This window comes from Oryzias melastigma, linkage group LG11 (genome assembly GCF_002922805.2).
Source record: "Oryzias melastigma strain HK-1 linkage group LG11, ASM292280v2, whole genome shotgun sequence".
NCBI lineage: Eukaryota > Metazoa > Chordata > Actinopteri > Beloniformes > Adrianichthyidae > Oryzias > Oryzias melastigma.
Genome location: NC_050522.1, coordinates 13,233,356 through 13,249,776, shown reverse-complemented (window position 1 = coordinate 13,249,776; position 16,421 = coordinate 13,233,356). Strand labels below are relative to the sequence as shown.

The following is a 16,421-nucleotide window of genomic DNA, read 5'->3' as shown; positions in this document are numbered from 1 at the left end:
CAGGTGGAGCCATGCATGACTCTGTCACAAGCTTGCTTTGTGAGGTACTTTCTGAGATATCCGCTATTTTGATAATTTATAACAAAAACATTTCACATGTTGTTACTTTGAGCCAGCATTTTTACCAAAAACTATTAATTTAATTGCTAGAGAGAAGTTCATACACTTTATTGGTATGATTATTCTTTTAGGTGATGCCATCAAGCCACATGTACTCTAAATTTATTGATAATTCCACCACATGTGACAGCAGACTCTGACAGATCTCTCTCTCAATTGGCTGTCTGTTCTCTGTGAGCCTTATGTAAGAAGCTGGTTTCTTTTAAGGACAGGAATACACCAGCAATTTCACTGTGACTCAGACAGTAGTCCGATCCTCATCCAGGTCTGGTTTGGAACAAATTCAATAGTTTTCCTCAAAACTAAACGTGTGCAAATTGCAGGATAATTTATTTCTTTGGTTTTCTTCACTGGAGAGCAACTCAGGACACTCAGAGTTTTTCTAGTTCTTGAAGTACCCAGCATGTGAGACAGCTGCTGCAACCATCATCTCAGTAAATGTATGGGAGTCAGTTTTTTAAGGGAATCAGGCTCTGATCTTATAATTTAAATGATTTAAAAATCCACTCCAATGGAAATTGTGTTTTTTGGGTGTTTTTAACATGTTCTTTTAGTATTTTTCTGATGATGTAGGACATATATGAAGAAAATTAAACGTAAAATGGCATTTCTGACTTTTTCTTTATTCAAAAATTTGTGATCAGATTAAAAATACCCTTAGAAAAAGCCTGTAGCAGCGAGATAGGTTCTACAGTCGGCAGGCCACAAGTTCCCTGCTCTGCTCCATTCTGATGATTCCACTTGTAGACAAATGGATCCAAATACTTTTTTATTTCCAGCATCTGGCTCAAAACTGTTCAGCTGGATAGCTCAAATATTGAACACAGAGGTGAATTTCTGATTAACTTCCTCCTTGTAAAAAATATGTCCTAGAAATGACGTTTTTTTTTCTTTAATTTCATCTAAAAATGCATAATTCTAATTAAAAGACCACTTTAAAATAGATAAAAAGATGATTAGAGTGGAACTTTGACATGTGCAATGTATTCCAGCTCAGAAAGAACTTGCACAGCACTCCATGTAAGAGCTGGAGTGAAAAAGGATCACTATTTAGCAGGATGTGGGCTCCCAGAATTGTGTGGCCAAGTCTTCTCAGCAGCCTGATGAGCGCAGCAGCAGGCTGAACTAATGTTAATTAGATCGTCCACGATAACATCTCAGCATTTACTTCACACATGCCGCTAAACGGCAGCTGGTATAATTGTTTTCCTATCAGTCTTGTGGCATTGTAGCCTCAGAATGAATTTATCCTCTTTTTTTGAAATGAATCGGTTTTCATTCCTGCTCTAAATTTCCTCTGCTTGAACAGGAAACTGCGTTTTAGCTTGTTCGTAATTAGTCAAATCTCATTTCTGAGTCCAACCAGGAAGTGAGCGTGGGTGATCATGCCTCTCTCAGCGTTCACCTTGATGGGCCAAAAAACCTCCAGAACACCCCCCTCCCTTCGCCTCCTCTATTGGCTGAGAGATGGAGACAGGAGCCGCTCCGATTGGCTGCCTGAACTCAGCCTGTTGCTGGGCTGTTTCCATGGAGATCACTATCACAGATTCTGTCACTGCTCATCAAGTTGTGGACGGAGAAGGAATGATAGGATGCAGAGACAGACGATGCAAATGACAAGGGGGAACGATTTCAGCTGAAGAATTAGCGGACATGAGGGATGGTGGAGATGCAGAGAGATGCAGAGTGAAGAAAGGAGGCCATGAGGGGATTAGATGTGGAGGAATTCCAGGCACACTGCAGTGAAGACATTTTTACATTCCTGAATCCCAGGAACCAGAGGACTTCTCTTTGAAAGTGCCACACCACTGCAGAAGATTATTAGCATTCAGAGAGGCTGGCAGAGTGTGTGCACAGCTGTATGCTGCCTCTCTCAGTCTGAGCTGCAGATCACTGCTGCACATGAGAGCTAGAATGCTCTTTTCTCTGATGTAGCCAAAGAAATGAGCTGGTAAACTCACTCATAAGTCAGGTTAATAAGAGCATTAAAAAAAGCTTTAAAGCTTAATTCCAATCATCGTTTGATCTTTTCTTAAAACTGTTCCCATTGGTCTTTTAATTCTGATTAAGCTTTATTTTTAGGAAAAAATGAAAAAAAAAAATCTTTGCCGTTTTCTAAGACATAGTTTCTGCAGAGCGGCATGAGTTGATCAGAAATTCACCTGAGTTGTGGGGGGAACGTTGGGGCAGAGTAAGCCTGCTCTCTCTTCCCATCATCCATCTGTTCAGATGCTCTCTAATTAGCTTACAGCCCCTCACAACCCCAACCTAATATTAGAGGTGCAACAAAAGTGGTGAGTAAAATCTAGCTATAAAAGTTTTTAACCTGCTCAGATGAGGAAAACGTTCTTGGATCTTTTTGTCTACAAGTGGATGCATCAGAATGGAGCAGAGCAGGGAGCTTGTGGCTTGTCGACAGTAAAGAAACACTCAGAAATTCAATTTTAAACATAATATATAAAAAATACAGTTAACACATGCACAAATTTAAACTATACTAGCTTCAAACTAACTACACATACAAATCTGTGAAAAGTGCGCACCAATCACCTGATACACACACATCAAACTGCATTCAAGCACAAATCAGATGTAAAACTATTTTCACATCTCCAAGATGAGCTCCGTGGCAGAGGAGTTGTCAGGGAAAGTGCTGCAGAGAGGAAGCGATTAGTTCTGGAAAATTTTATTTTTTAAAGAGTGCTTTAAGAACACATATTTAGACGTTTTATATATTAATTGTTGGGGCATATTTGTTTAAGAATGTGGAAAAATGTCAAATTTTTACAAGATTTTATTCACAATCCAAGTTATGGTTGATAAGGAAACTCTAATGACCCAGCATTCTTGCAGCATTTAAATGCATCATTTACACATGAAACATAAATAAATTCGATTTGTGCGTAAATACGGTTTTGCCCTCACCTGGTTGTCACACCAGCATTACATTTCTCATTACTCCTCAGGTATTTAGAAATGGTCTTTTGGTCTATCAGTGTCACAGAGTCTTGTGTTTCCAGCTATGTTTCTTATTTTAACTCTTTTTGTAATTACATTTTTTTGTTCATCTGAAATCTGGATTCGAGTCCTTCCTGCTCCTGTTCCATCGTGCCTGCCATCCGTAACACAATTACACACAAATTGTGTTTTATGAGTTACAAATGAAGAATTATGCACACACAAATCGGATGAAACTATTTTCTCTCCATAAATTTGTAGATATCAAAAAAATTGAATATCAACTAAACATAGCTGTTAAATATTTAAGTCTGTTCCCTATGGATGTCTATCTTGTCATTTTAAAATTTTGACATTTTTTTTTATTATAACTGATTTAAAAACCTTTCTCGATCAAGTTTCAAACTCAACACAACAGACTGGACATTATTAAAGGTCTGACTTAGACACGTTTTTATTACCTTCTATTTCCAGTATTCAGAGGTTTGATGGTTACTGTTTTTGAGAAAAACTGTTGTGTACTACATGAAGTGTTTGTCCTGACATGATAGAACTACACAGTTAAAAATGAGAGCTTTAAATGTCATGATTTCCCATCCAGAACTGTGGATAGTTCTGACTGAGTGAAGAACAGACTTAACACATCACCATTCGGCTCAGAACTGAAGGTTAAGTGTTACACTTTGCATTTATTCATATAACGTGAATGACAAATTTGAACTATGACCTTCAGGGAAACTATTTTTGTGCTTCTGTGCGGCTGGAATAGAAAACAGATTGAGTGCAGAGTCATTGTGTTGGACACTGACTGAAGACATGAGTAAATGGCTACCAGAAGAACATTTCTGACCTTTGATTGTAGCCACACCGCAGTAAAAATGTTAAAATGAGACATTTGAATATTTACTAAAAACACTTTATTATCAGTTCTTAAAATTTGTGTCCTCTTCTTCACTGATTTAACTTATTGAAGCAAGATTTGCATTCATGGAGACCCACATGAAGCTTCCACCTCTCACTTTACTCCAGGGTAACTCATACACCACCCTTCTGTAGCTCTGCTTCTGATCTTTGTCCACTTCAGCTTACAGAACCATCAGCCAGGATGAAACTCCTTAAACGGACTCATGGCAGACCTGGGATCAGTCTGGATAAAAAGAGGCTTGGCCATTGGCTCAGTCCCCCAAAAGACCCACATGATGAATGATTTCAAGAAGGAGGGTGATGGAGGAACGGCTCCAAAATGTCACCAGTTGGCAGAATCCTCTAGAACTTCTGGGTGGGAAGCACCAAGCCTGCCCAGCTGCTGAATTTAGAGTCCATTTGGAGTTTGAGGAAGGCGGCGTTGTAATTTCTGAAGAGAATCTGGGGGCAAAAAACTGAGGAAATCCAAGTTTGACTCCAGAACTTGAAAGGATTTAGAGACCAGGACTTAGCATGGGGGGCTGGACCACTAGACCACTAGAGACAAAAAGGGTGAGCGAAGACTGCATGAAAGAGGAAACAAGGCAAATATAGCTTAACATAGAGACTGCTGACATTTTCCATCAGTAAGAGGATATAATGCGTTATAATATAATGCAGCAATGGCGTAATCAGACCTGAACTAAAGGAGTGACACCATGCCAGAAATTGCAGTAAAGAGCAGCTGTGGATGAATGAAAACATGTTGTTGCATGAAAAGCAAAAAGCAAGCAATCTTCAACAGATTTGTCGCTTAATCTGTTAACAGCATCTGTGCTGCAGCTGCGTCTCTGGCCAGAAAGAGGTCAGTTAACCATCCCAGACGCCAAGCCACCAGAAACCACCAACAGAAGGTCAAATTAGGCACACACTCCCACCAGTCCTCTCCAGGTGGGGGTGTGAGGGAGGGGGGAGCCAGTTACCTCTTTAGACCTTCTTCTATCTTGTTTAGTTTGTGAAGGTATTTTATTTTGAAGGAATTTTGACTCATATGAAACAAACATGTCTGTTTCATGTGGTTTTTTTAGGGGAATCTTTAGGGAATCTCAACCAAAACAGAACACATTTCCACGTCTCATCAATAAATGGTTAACCCGAGAAAATAAAAGATCCATATTTGTTCTTTTCTGTAATGATTTGAAGTGTATGATTCCACAAACACTGTTACTCATGCAGTATGGACTCCTGCTGACAGCCACTCATGTATTAATTTAATGGTATTTTTATGGGCCTGTCTGAGAACATTGAAATTGATTTTTTTTTTGTTCTCCAACCCTGAATAAGGAATATTGAACACTGAAGGAACAGAGGAAGGATCATGTTGTCTTCCCTGTTGGTGTGTCTGTGACCTTCATATCCATCTGAACTATAAAAGAGCTCTGCTCTCTTCCTTCCGACCTTCATCCTCCATTCCACTGTCTCTTCCTGATCATCCATCTCTGTCCTCGTCCATTCTGCTGCTCACTGCTCCCTCTGCTGGCTGACTGCAGAAACAACATCCTGAACCAGAGAATTCATGAGCAGATTGCAAATACTTTGTTTACTCATTTAGATTATCATCAGGATGGAGGGATCAGATCATAGCAGCTGCAATCAGAGCCTTATAAAGCTGACAAAACAACAACAAAAACTTTACTGTAGCTCTTCAGGGCAGCTTTAGTTATTAATCTGCTTTGCAGATGGAATCCTCTGCAATAAACTAAATGCACTCAAACTTGACTAACTTGTGCTACAGTCAGAGGGGAGCGTGGGCTGCACACTTAGGTCATAATTCAAAGTTTTATGCATTTTTCAATTGACAATTCAATTTGCAAATTTATCATGCAATTTGAGAAAACTTCCATAGCAGGAACTTCTCTATCTTTTCACCAGCCTACTTGACTCTTGCCTGATTTGTGGTCTGGGGGTTCAGAACCATCCATAATTGAAACCAAGTCAGGGTTAGTCAGTGGAACTTCTCTCCGGTCTTGTCCACAGTCTTCCCAGATATGTCGTTCTCCATCACATCAGGAAAGGGTGGAATTAAAACAGTACAGTGCTTCACTGCAAGCATTTAAAACAAACAAACAAAAAACAGAGATATACCTGACATATGTGGCAGTGATGTGTTATGGTGTTCCCCAAGGGTCAATTTTGGGTCCGCTTCTCTTTACGATTTATATGATTTTGCTGATATCATCTACATCATCTACTCCGTTACTCTTTGCCGATGACACAAATCTTTTTATTTCAAATAATTATGTTAATACTCTCCTTAAAAAGTTAAATTGCGACATTCAGATTTATTTTGAATGGTTCAAAACAAATAAGTTATCTCTAAAAATAAACAAGTCCAGCTTCATATTGTTTGCAGGGGCTAAAAAAAATACAACAATGACCTTGTAAAAGTTTACATGAACAAAATCAATATAAAAAACGTTTGAAAAGTTTGTTTTTTGGGTGAATGGACGAAAAAAATAGATTAGATATATATGTAAAAAAATAACTAAATCCTTGGGAATTATTTTTAAAATACGTCACCTGGTTAATCCAAAATGTCTTTTAACTCTTCACTACAGTCTAATCTATCCATATGTACCCTCTTGTAATATTGTTTGGGGGTATACCTGCAGATATCATCTACACAAAATATTTCTCATACAAAAGATTTTGGTAAGAATTATAAGTTCTTCCTATTGGAAATCATCTACCGCTTCATTATTCAATAATCTGAAGCTACCTTAACATTTAAGATATCAATACATTGTTGACTTGTAAATTTGTATTTAATGTTCTCTACAACAACAACTGGCTCTCCCATGTGAACAATTACTTTTGCTTCAACCATCAAATCCACCATTATCCCACCAGACGAGCTCTCAAATTCCATCTGCCTCTATAAATGCAATCATGAACAATTCTCAATGAGATTTACTGGAAATAAGTGGTGGAATGCACATATAGACAACATCTCCTTATCAATTTACAGAACAAGACTAAATTTACTCTTCAGATTTACAATTATGTAGATAAGGTCAAAAATTTCTATTTTGCTTTACTATTATATATATATATACATATATATATATATATATATATATATATATATATATATATATATATATATATATATTTGTCTATTTATACCTTATTTTCTTTCACCTTTTGGCTTCTTCCACTGCCTGCACATTCATTTTATTTATTTAATCCATGTGCAATTTTATCCCCTGTTCTCTTTTGTGTTTCATTGCTATAAGTTGTTTGTTTGATATGTGCTAAATAAATAAATAAATGAAAAAACATCCTGTCTGGGTCAGGGAGGCCCAACGTTGGAGTGTGCCAAGGAAAACGTTTTAAATTTATACAACATTTTCAGCCTAAAACATTTAAACGGAGGATGGATTTTAAATGAATAAGAGTTCATAAATCGGCTTCAAAGTCAGAATAATTTGCAGTACAACAGCTGCTGTTCCTAAAAAAGATATAAGCTCTTGAGGTTTCAACATGTTTTGTTGATCTGGATTTCAGATTTTTTTTTTTTTTGCTGGATATGAACTACTTAGTAAATCAAATACATAAAAATATGTAGATATTGTACATGGATGAATGTTGAAAATGACATTATGTGCCTTTAAAAGTAGATTTCCATTGAGAGTGCTGTCATTGTTTAAAAGAAAAGAGGAACATTATAGTTTGGAAGGTATTTTCTATCTTTGAATCATGCAAAGAAACAATGTAAAACTGGAGATGTCCAACTGTGTTTGGAATAAAACTTTGGATTGTTTGGATACAAAATAATTTAATTAGTTAATACTTAAAAAAATACATTTCTGTTTAAATGTCGTGATACTAGTGAAATTATTTTTTTATCAGTGAATTTGTAAATGTTTCTTTATATGTATAAGTATATGTGAATATGTATTTATGTTTGTGACACTAACCAAATTTTTATTCTATTTTATCCAATGTCTGCATGCTCTTTAATAAAGTCAATTTACATATTTTCAAAGTGTCTGCCTCTACGTCTCATTTGTGTTCACATTTCATTGTCACATTGTGTGTCTGTTCATTAATCGTATTTTTACTTTTTCAAAATGTGTCTTTACTGTTTTTATGCTTGCATTGCATTTTGTTTCTAATATTTTGTTTTTTAGGAAGACAAACTTTAGCATCAGGAAATGAAAAATAGCTAACTCTGGTGCATTGTACAGTGTCCCTGTCAAATAAGTGAACAAATAAATACTTTTTTGTAAACTTGATGTTGTTTCTGTGTAAATGGTATCCTTAGATGGGCTTCAATACCCATAATGCTTCAGTCCTGTTCCTTTTAGTTAGTCTTGGTGATTTTTAAAAAGTAGTAAAATAAATGTAATATTTGAAGAACCAAATAAACTTAGAAAACTTCATAATAAAGGAGGGTTCACGAGATATGTCACAACCACCTTAACTAGGCCCCCTCGCAGATGGGGAGGAGCCTCCACCAGGTGACAGAGCCCCTCCCGGTCTGTAATGGAGCCACCCCGAAATTAAACTCATTTCAGCTCCTTGTCTCTGAGATCCAATCCTCTCAGTCATGATCCAAAGGTGAAGGTGGAAACACAGATTGACCAGTAAATTTAGAGCTTTGCCTTTCAGCTCATTCTTCACTACAACAGATCCACTCAGTGTTTGCATCAGTGCAGCCGCCACACCTATCCACCTGTCAGTCTCGTGCTATAGGGGATGATAGTGGATGGATGGTTTTTCTGAACATGAGGCTGAAGCTTCAGTAACTGAGATCTTTCCTGCTAGTTGTTTGTTTTCCTTCAATCTCCATCTTTTCCTTCGACCTCCCTCAATCCAGCATGATCCCTCCATCAGCTGCTCCCCCTTTGCTCTCGGTTTAGTTCATTGCTACATGATCCCCCAGAATCCTTAGAGTTTAAGCTCGCTCTGCCTGTATAATCACCATCAGAGCTACAAGCCCCCAACAAAAACTGAGCCCTCAAAACCAGAATTAAAACTTGTTTAAAGCTGAAAGAAAAAAGAAAATAAAAATATTTTTTATATTATTATTGTAATAAATCATGCCTAAATATGAAATTAAAAATGACTTTTTTAATTGCATGGTCTCCTCTACAAGTGTTGGTGCCAACGTTAATTTGTTTTAAGTGAAACTCTCTTTCTGTAGACCTTCCTTTGACTTTCACGTCCTGCTCTATTTTTTCTAATTCTAAAGAGCAACACTTTGAATCCTAACACTGTTGACCTTGAATTCACCTTCATACTTCAGTTTTAATTGCCACTTTTGTTGCCACAGTCTACCCATTATCAGATCTGAGTGCCCATCAGCTTTAGGCAGTTTGATTTACTAGAAGGACCTCAGCTTGAAGGGCCGGGGTTGTTGTTATTTTACACCTTTGACACAAGGGGGCAGTGTTTACTCGGATGTCTGTGGAGAAAGTTCTCCAGTAGTTGCACCTATTTAAGAGTCAAACACGTGAGCATTAATCACTCCTGTTACTCCATTTTTTTTTTTTATCTGAATTGCTTCTGCAGAAGTCAGACACTAGAAATCCAGCTATGTGATGACTGATAGTACAAGTGGAATATTTACAGTATTGATTCTGCATTGTGGAAAGTGCTTTATTATGTACATGTGGGCAGTCGGAGGAGTTGTGTGTACTTAAGTGTGTATTTGTGTCTTAATAAATATGACAAAGTGTGTGAACAAGGGGCTGCAGAGAGACGAGAATCCAGTGAGAATTTGAAGCTAGGTTTCATTAAGATTAAGATTAGTGTAATATAATAAAGCAAAAATTACAATAAACCCTCACATTTAGGACATGCAGTATGCAGTAGGGATGCAACGGTTCACTTTCCCTGCGATTTGGTTCAATGGTTTTAACCGTGAATGCTCTATTAGATACCATAAAATCTTTTATATCTTGGGTTGTCTTAGTGAGCAGCATGTTCTGCACCCAGCAATGAGAAACCAGACCGTCAAACAAAAAAAGAATCTGCACTTAAAGGAGAAGACGTCTGATTCGGAGCTTGCTGTGCTTTGAAACTGACATTCTCAACTCAAACTTGGGAGACAGACTCCTTCCCTAAAAATCCACAAATCACAGCAAAAGCCCCAATCCAACATGGCTTCCACTAGGAAAGCATGAGATGAAATAACAGGAAGAGTGGTGCTGAAAGGACTGAGGAACTCACTGATGGAGCTGCCTCCCTGTGTACCTGGAGACATCTCTGATGTAGCCTGCAGCAAAAGCATCGCTGCTGTGGAGACGCTGCTCCTCCGGCTGCTGCTTCTCTGGCGTCCGGAGGAAGGAAAGTGTCAGTCAGGAAGAGAGGTTGTGACAGCCGATATTATTTCCAACAAGTTATGAATCTGAAGGAAACTCAGGCAAAAACTTTTTCTAATACAAATAAATACAGATTTAAAACATAAGATGTCATTATTCATCAGCTGAAAATCCTCTTTTCCTTCCGGGAATCATTTCCATCCATTTGACTGTATTTTCTCATGAGGAAATGGAGCCAGTTCTCCTTTAGCATCTCCTTTAGCATCTCCTTTAGCATTACTTTTTCCTCCAAAGCATGAGCTGCCCCTCTCATGCACCCTCTCCTGATCCATCCACCATATCAAGAGGTGCCGTCAAGATGAAGATGACATCAATCAATCACAGCTGCAGCATCGATTTCCCATCAAAGTCAGGCAAGATTTTCATCATTAATGCAGATAGATCAAAAGTTCTTACTAAATATTTCCTCTAAAGACACAGTGAAGGAGAAACATACACTGTAAAATGATACAGTTTAGTTTATGACCTTCTGGTGTCTATAAAAGCACATGAGGACATTTCTATTTATTTATACTTTATGTTATATTTCTTGATTAAGGAATCTTATAAAGTGTTACCGAATACTTTTTTGAGCAAAAATTTCGAGACACCTGCTCATTTAATATGTTTTTTAGTTTATTTTCTTCACTATTTACATTGCAGATTCTTACTGAAGCATCGGAAAATCATGTTTTGCCTATAGGGCGCTATGCAGCCCAGGGCTGACCCCGCCTTATAATTATAGAATAATGGTGAGATTAACTCAATTAAAAAAATAATAATAACATGCGTGTTATTCTGCACTTAATTAATCACAAGGAATCTGTTCATTTGACAGGTCTAGTTTTATGCCACAACTAAACTTTTTTTTGTCTGCTCCTGATTCTCAATGATTTGAATAAAGGAAAACTCAGAAATCCAATTTTTATATAATTTGTACTGTCCTCCATCATCAGAAAAATGCGACAAGAACATGTAAAAGCGCAAACAATTTCATCAAAGTGCGTCTATAAAATGATTAATGCTATTTACACTCTAACCCTCTTGAGAACACATTAAGCCTGCAATTATTTAAGTAAATGTCTATGTTTCTGTTTTAAAAACAGCTTCCTGATGCAAGCGTTTAAAAAAAAAATCTGATATTTTTGGTGAAATTTTCTTTTTGGTTGGATTTCCGTGTGCAGGCAGAGCTTATCACCCCCACAGGACATTTATTTACACAAATGAAAGCAGTGGCAGCATGACTAAAAATCTTAGAGAGGTGAAGAAAAGACAAAAAAAAATGATCTCACAGATCAAAGCGGATGGAAAAGGGCTGTTACTCAGAGACGTGAGAAAGAAAGAAAGAAAGAAAGAAAGAGAAATGAAATTGCAAGATAAAGGGATTAGGGTAAGCAGGTGGAGAGGTGGACTCAAAGAGATTAGGACAGTCAGATGGGCGAAGGAGGAGTGAATCAATGAGCCAGTCGATATGGGAGTGGGAGAGATGTGATGAAAGAGGAAATGGCATGAAGGAGCAGAGACAATGTTGGATCCCTGCTGAAAAAAGTTGCTCCCTGAGAAAATGAGAATCCGCAGCACTCCACAAGTGTTTAAGGAAGACTCGGTTACTTCATCTTATCATGGGAAACAGCTTCATATTCTAGAAAGTGAAGTGACTAATCACACAGGAGGACGAAGACGGAATCAGAGGTTTCATTCTTTGTTTGAGGAACAGCAGAAATACATGAACTCTGACATGTTGTGTTAAGGTTGATTAATAAACTTGATTGAGTGATGTGAATTCAGCAACAAATGAAAAACATGACAAGAGCTGGGAAGGAGAAAGCTTAAACAATTAATTTTTATATGAAAAAAGATATTGGTGTTTGTCTAAAAAAAATGTAAAGTTTTTGAAACGTTCTAAAATTCTAGAATAAACTCAATTATTTTCACCTTCACATTTTCAGGTTTTAGGTTTTAATGCTCAAAAGTTTCAGTTTCATGGCCTCAATTTGGCTCCACAGCTCTATTTCAGTCAAATACTTGAATACACATATTCAGGGGCATAAATGTGATATCAGCGCCTCGAAGAGGTAAAAAAAGTCAAGTGAAAGTAAACTTATTTTTAATTATTGGCTTAAATTAATTTAAAAATTTCGTCCACTTTTTTTTAATCATTATAATAAAAAAAACCCAGAATGCATGAAATGGGAAATAGAGAGAGAAGATGAAAGTATCGCAGTTTGATCAATCAAGGCTGGAGGAGAAGCTCCAGGAAAACATTTACCATACTAGTCCAGAAGAGGGCAGTAATAGGAACATCACAGATGACATTCAGGAGCCTCAAGCTCCAAGACCTCTGTAGAAAACATAACCAAACGAAACAAAACACCCAAGTGCAAAAGTGCTTTAGTTTTTTTGAAAATAGTACAGATATCCCCATAATATATTACAAATATATATATATATATATATATATATATATATATATACAAAATTTAACTTTCTAGCAAATCTGTCCACTGTCTTTTGCAGACTCAAATCTATCTTTCCTTTTGCTGACATCTGCAGTTTTACTGGACAATAAGTCTTATTACCATATTTTTTTAAGGGTAAATAAAGGTCAAGTTAAAAGAGGATGATAAAACTTATAAAGAGAAATTTACTAAGGGTTAAACTCCATAAACTGAACATTAATGCATCTTAATTCTCAAAAATAATGCTATTTTATTCTTTTTCTTAAACAGACTTATTGCTTGTGCTTTAATGTGCGAATTGTAAGATTTTCAAACATTAAAAATGACTTCTGAAGCCGTACTGATGTCACTGAATGAGATATATCGAGTCATGTGATTCGAGCTTCTCCATCACATGACCGCACGCCTTGAGCTAAACCAACTCTGATGTTGGAGCCTCTTCTCGTTCACTTTATATATTTGTCACTAAGCAGAACCCAGCGGGGACCAGTGTGAACTTAAGCACGAGGTTAATCAGCCACAAAAGTGAGCAAATGCTCGCTGACAATGAGCTCCTCTCATCTGCAGGAGCTGCACAGACGGCTCAGAGGAGAGAGACTCAGAACAGACAAAAGATAAGAAAATATGGTTGATCAGCAACTAAACACAATCAGAATTCATGGACGGTTATCTGCTGCTAATAGTTTTGTGTTTTGGTTCCAAATTTGACTTGTATTTATTCCTCTATTTAATTCAATTTTCTCGTTAGGACATGTTTTAAAGCAGATTTTAAGATTGAAGCAAAGATTTAGAAAATATTTACGTCATCATCAGACAGTCCAAGATATTAGATTTTAGATTAATAATTATAATAAATTGATTTCCAACAAACAGACGACTAGATTCCTCTATAAAACATGCTGAAGTCTTTGTGGTGTAAATAAATATTCCATAACAGTTGAGTAAATGTGTGACTAAAATGCTTTTTTAGACTTCTCTGGGTTTTTGGAGACGGGCTGCTATGAGGAATAGTGTGTAAGTTTTGAGTTTATAAGAGTTTTTAACTTCAGTTTTGTGTTAATGTTTCACCTTTTCCGTTTGATTTGAGTTCCTTCACAGCTATTTGTTGGACATTCTTCTCCATTTGTCCCCGTTTCCCCCTTGATCTCACCTGGTCGCCGTCAAGGTTGGATCCTGACAATTTTCCTGTGTCGCTGAAGCTCCTTCACCCTCAGAAATCCCAGGAGAAGAATCCAAACCTGTTAGCTGTATGACTACAGTCACTACAGAACACTTTACACCTGAAAGTCTTTGGTGAAATGGTGGAGTTTTACAGCCATAATGGAAACTTTGAGGCTTTTTTTCCTGGATTTTCTTCAGTTGCAGATGGAGACCTAAGGTATCACAAAAAAAATAATTAACACATTAAACTTAAAATAAAAGCACCATAAATGTTGTTAGATGCAGATTTTAAATCATTTTTTAGTGTATTTGATGAAATTCCCTTCAAATGATAATAGAAATTGTGTTTTAACATGTTTCTCACATATGAATGAATAAAATAGTTTTATTTCAAGCAATAAGGTAATAATACATAGTTTCAGTTAAATAGTTTAACGTGCTGCATATACCCACTCCTGTTGTAGAAAATTACACAGGTTTTTTTTAATTTTGGCAAAGCAAGACCTAATCATAATTAAAAGACCACTCCAAATCCCTTTTGTCTTTTAATTTACATTTTATTTGACAGGACATGAATTGTAAAACGTCAATGTGTTTCCAAGAAAGCATACAAAATGATAATTGTTCTTTAATACAAGAAAACAAAAAGAAATGATTCAACACTTAAAAAATATGATCTCCAGTGTTTGTGCGCGTCTTTAGCAATGACATCGGCAACGTCAACCAAAGCTGTGTCGGTGTCTTCCACCGTTTCATCGACTGTCGGAGAAGAAATGTGAGAATCGAAAAGCTAAAAATAACAAACAAGGCACGTCTGGCTCTGTGATGAACAACGGATGAGCAAGAGATGAGATTATAAAAAAAAGCTGTGAATGAGAGAGGCCATGCAGACTGAACAGCCTGATCAACAGCATCCACATCACGCCTTTCTGGCACTGAACTGGCAAGAGGAGGTAAGCACCTTGGCCCAAATCCAGCTCTCACTGAGACAAACTCAGAGCCCTCTTCTGCAAACAATCCAGCTAGAAGTCAAGCTGTTTCCTCTGACTCCGAGCATCAACATCTGCTGATTTAAGATTCCGTTAAATGATGTGACACTATTAACCATGAGGCTCGGGGTAAAACGGAATGGTCTTTAATGTGACAGAAATCCGACTGAAAAGTCGTTGGTCTGTGATATAATGTGTCCCGACGATTGTCTTTTCCTTTCTCTCAGTCGATCAAGAGCGGCCTCCTGGCAAAAACATTAAGTGCATTAATCTAAAGGAAACTAAACATTAAGTTGATTTTGTGGAATGACTCTACAGACAAAGAAACATCACATTAACTTCTCTTTAGTGAGAGGTTTTTTTTGTTCTGAGGCAGGGCATCATGTGCGATTGTCTGACAGTGAAAAAGCTGAACTTTTAATGTGGCAGGACTCTTCTGAAAAACTATAGAGACATCTCATTTTCCCTCAATGTCCATGCAGCATGCAGACATTCCCTTTAATGCAAATGAGCAGCTTAGAGCCAATGAAAAGACAAAGCCTTTGGACGTCTCTCTTATGTTGTTCCAGATCTATCCTGAATTTCCAACATCAGGCTTCAAAAGATCAGATCATGTAAACGCGTTGTGACAGAAATGAAGTAAGGTGTTTTATCCGTTCCCTCAGCTATTGCACTGTCTTTACCCACTGTAACTGTCTATCAGTCAGTGTGATGAGGTCCCGAGCAACAAGATAAAGCCTGGCGCGAGAAAAGATTGCATTTTTGGTGCGCTTTGCACTCTGCAGCCCAGAAATGATGATGACTCCATGCTGGCTCCACGTTTGGATTAGCGCTGAAGACAAAGCTGTCACGCCACAAATGAAAGAACTGAAAACTCAGATTGTGAGTGTGCATGGTTACGGCAAATGCATTTAGACCAAAGGTCTGCAACCTGCGGCTTCGGAGCAATGTGAGGTTAAAGAAAAATAAAATGTTTTTAGTTTTAAAAGTAACTCTGCTGCCGTAATTTTCCACAAATCATCTACAGTTTATCAAAGTTGTACTGAAACACTTAAAAGATTTTTAGGCTCCATGCATCACAGAAAATCCATTTGATGTCATTGAGCACAATAAGAATTCATATTTAAGACGCACCAAATTATAAAGCAGATTTTCTGTTTTAAGTACATCTTATGGCGCAAAAAGTACACAATGGTTCACTTAATTTGATTAATTTAATCTTAGTTCATTAGATTTATGAATTTCTGGCTGAGATGCCTCACAAATAGTAAAATAAACTTTTTTCTGTTATATTACTGTACTTGCTACTACTACATTCTGTCAATGTGACACATGATGTCTTTTATTTTGAAAGGATTCAAATATATAAACCATTTACCATTTTTAAAAAAAATTGTATTTTCTCTTTACTCTTTTGCTTTTATCATCCCCCACAATTTTTTTTAATTTATCATAATAGTGAC

At 37.0% G+C, this 16,421-nt stretch overlaps 1 protein-coding gene across 1 annotated transcript in view; it reads right to left on the bottom strand.

Annotated features, from left to right (window-relative positions):
- Positions 1-14,503: 14,503 nt before the first annotated feature.
- pvrl2l (PVR cell adhesion molecule related 2 like) overlaps positions 14,504-16,421 on the bottom strand; it is a gene marked incomplete in the record, with an annotated part of 338,435 nt that continues 336,517 nt past the window's right edge. Inside the window, 1 exon segment of the mRNA XM_024294289.2 lies at positions 14,504-16,421.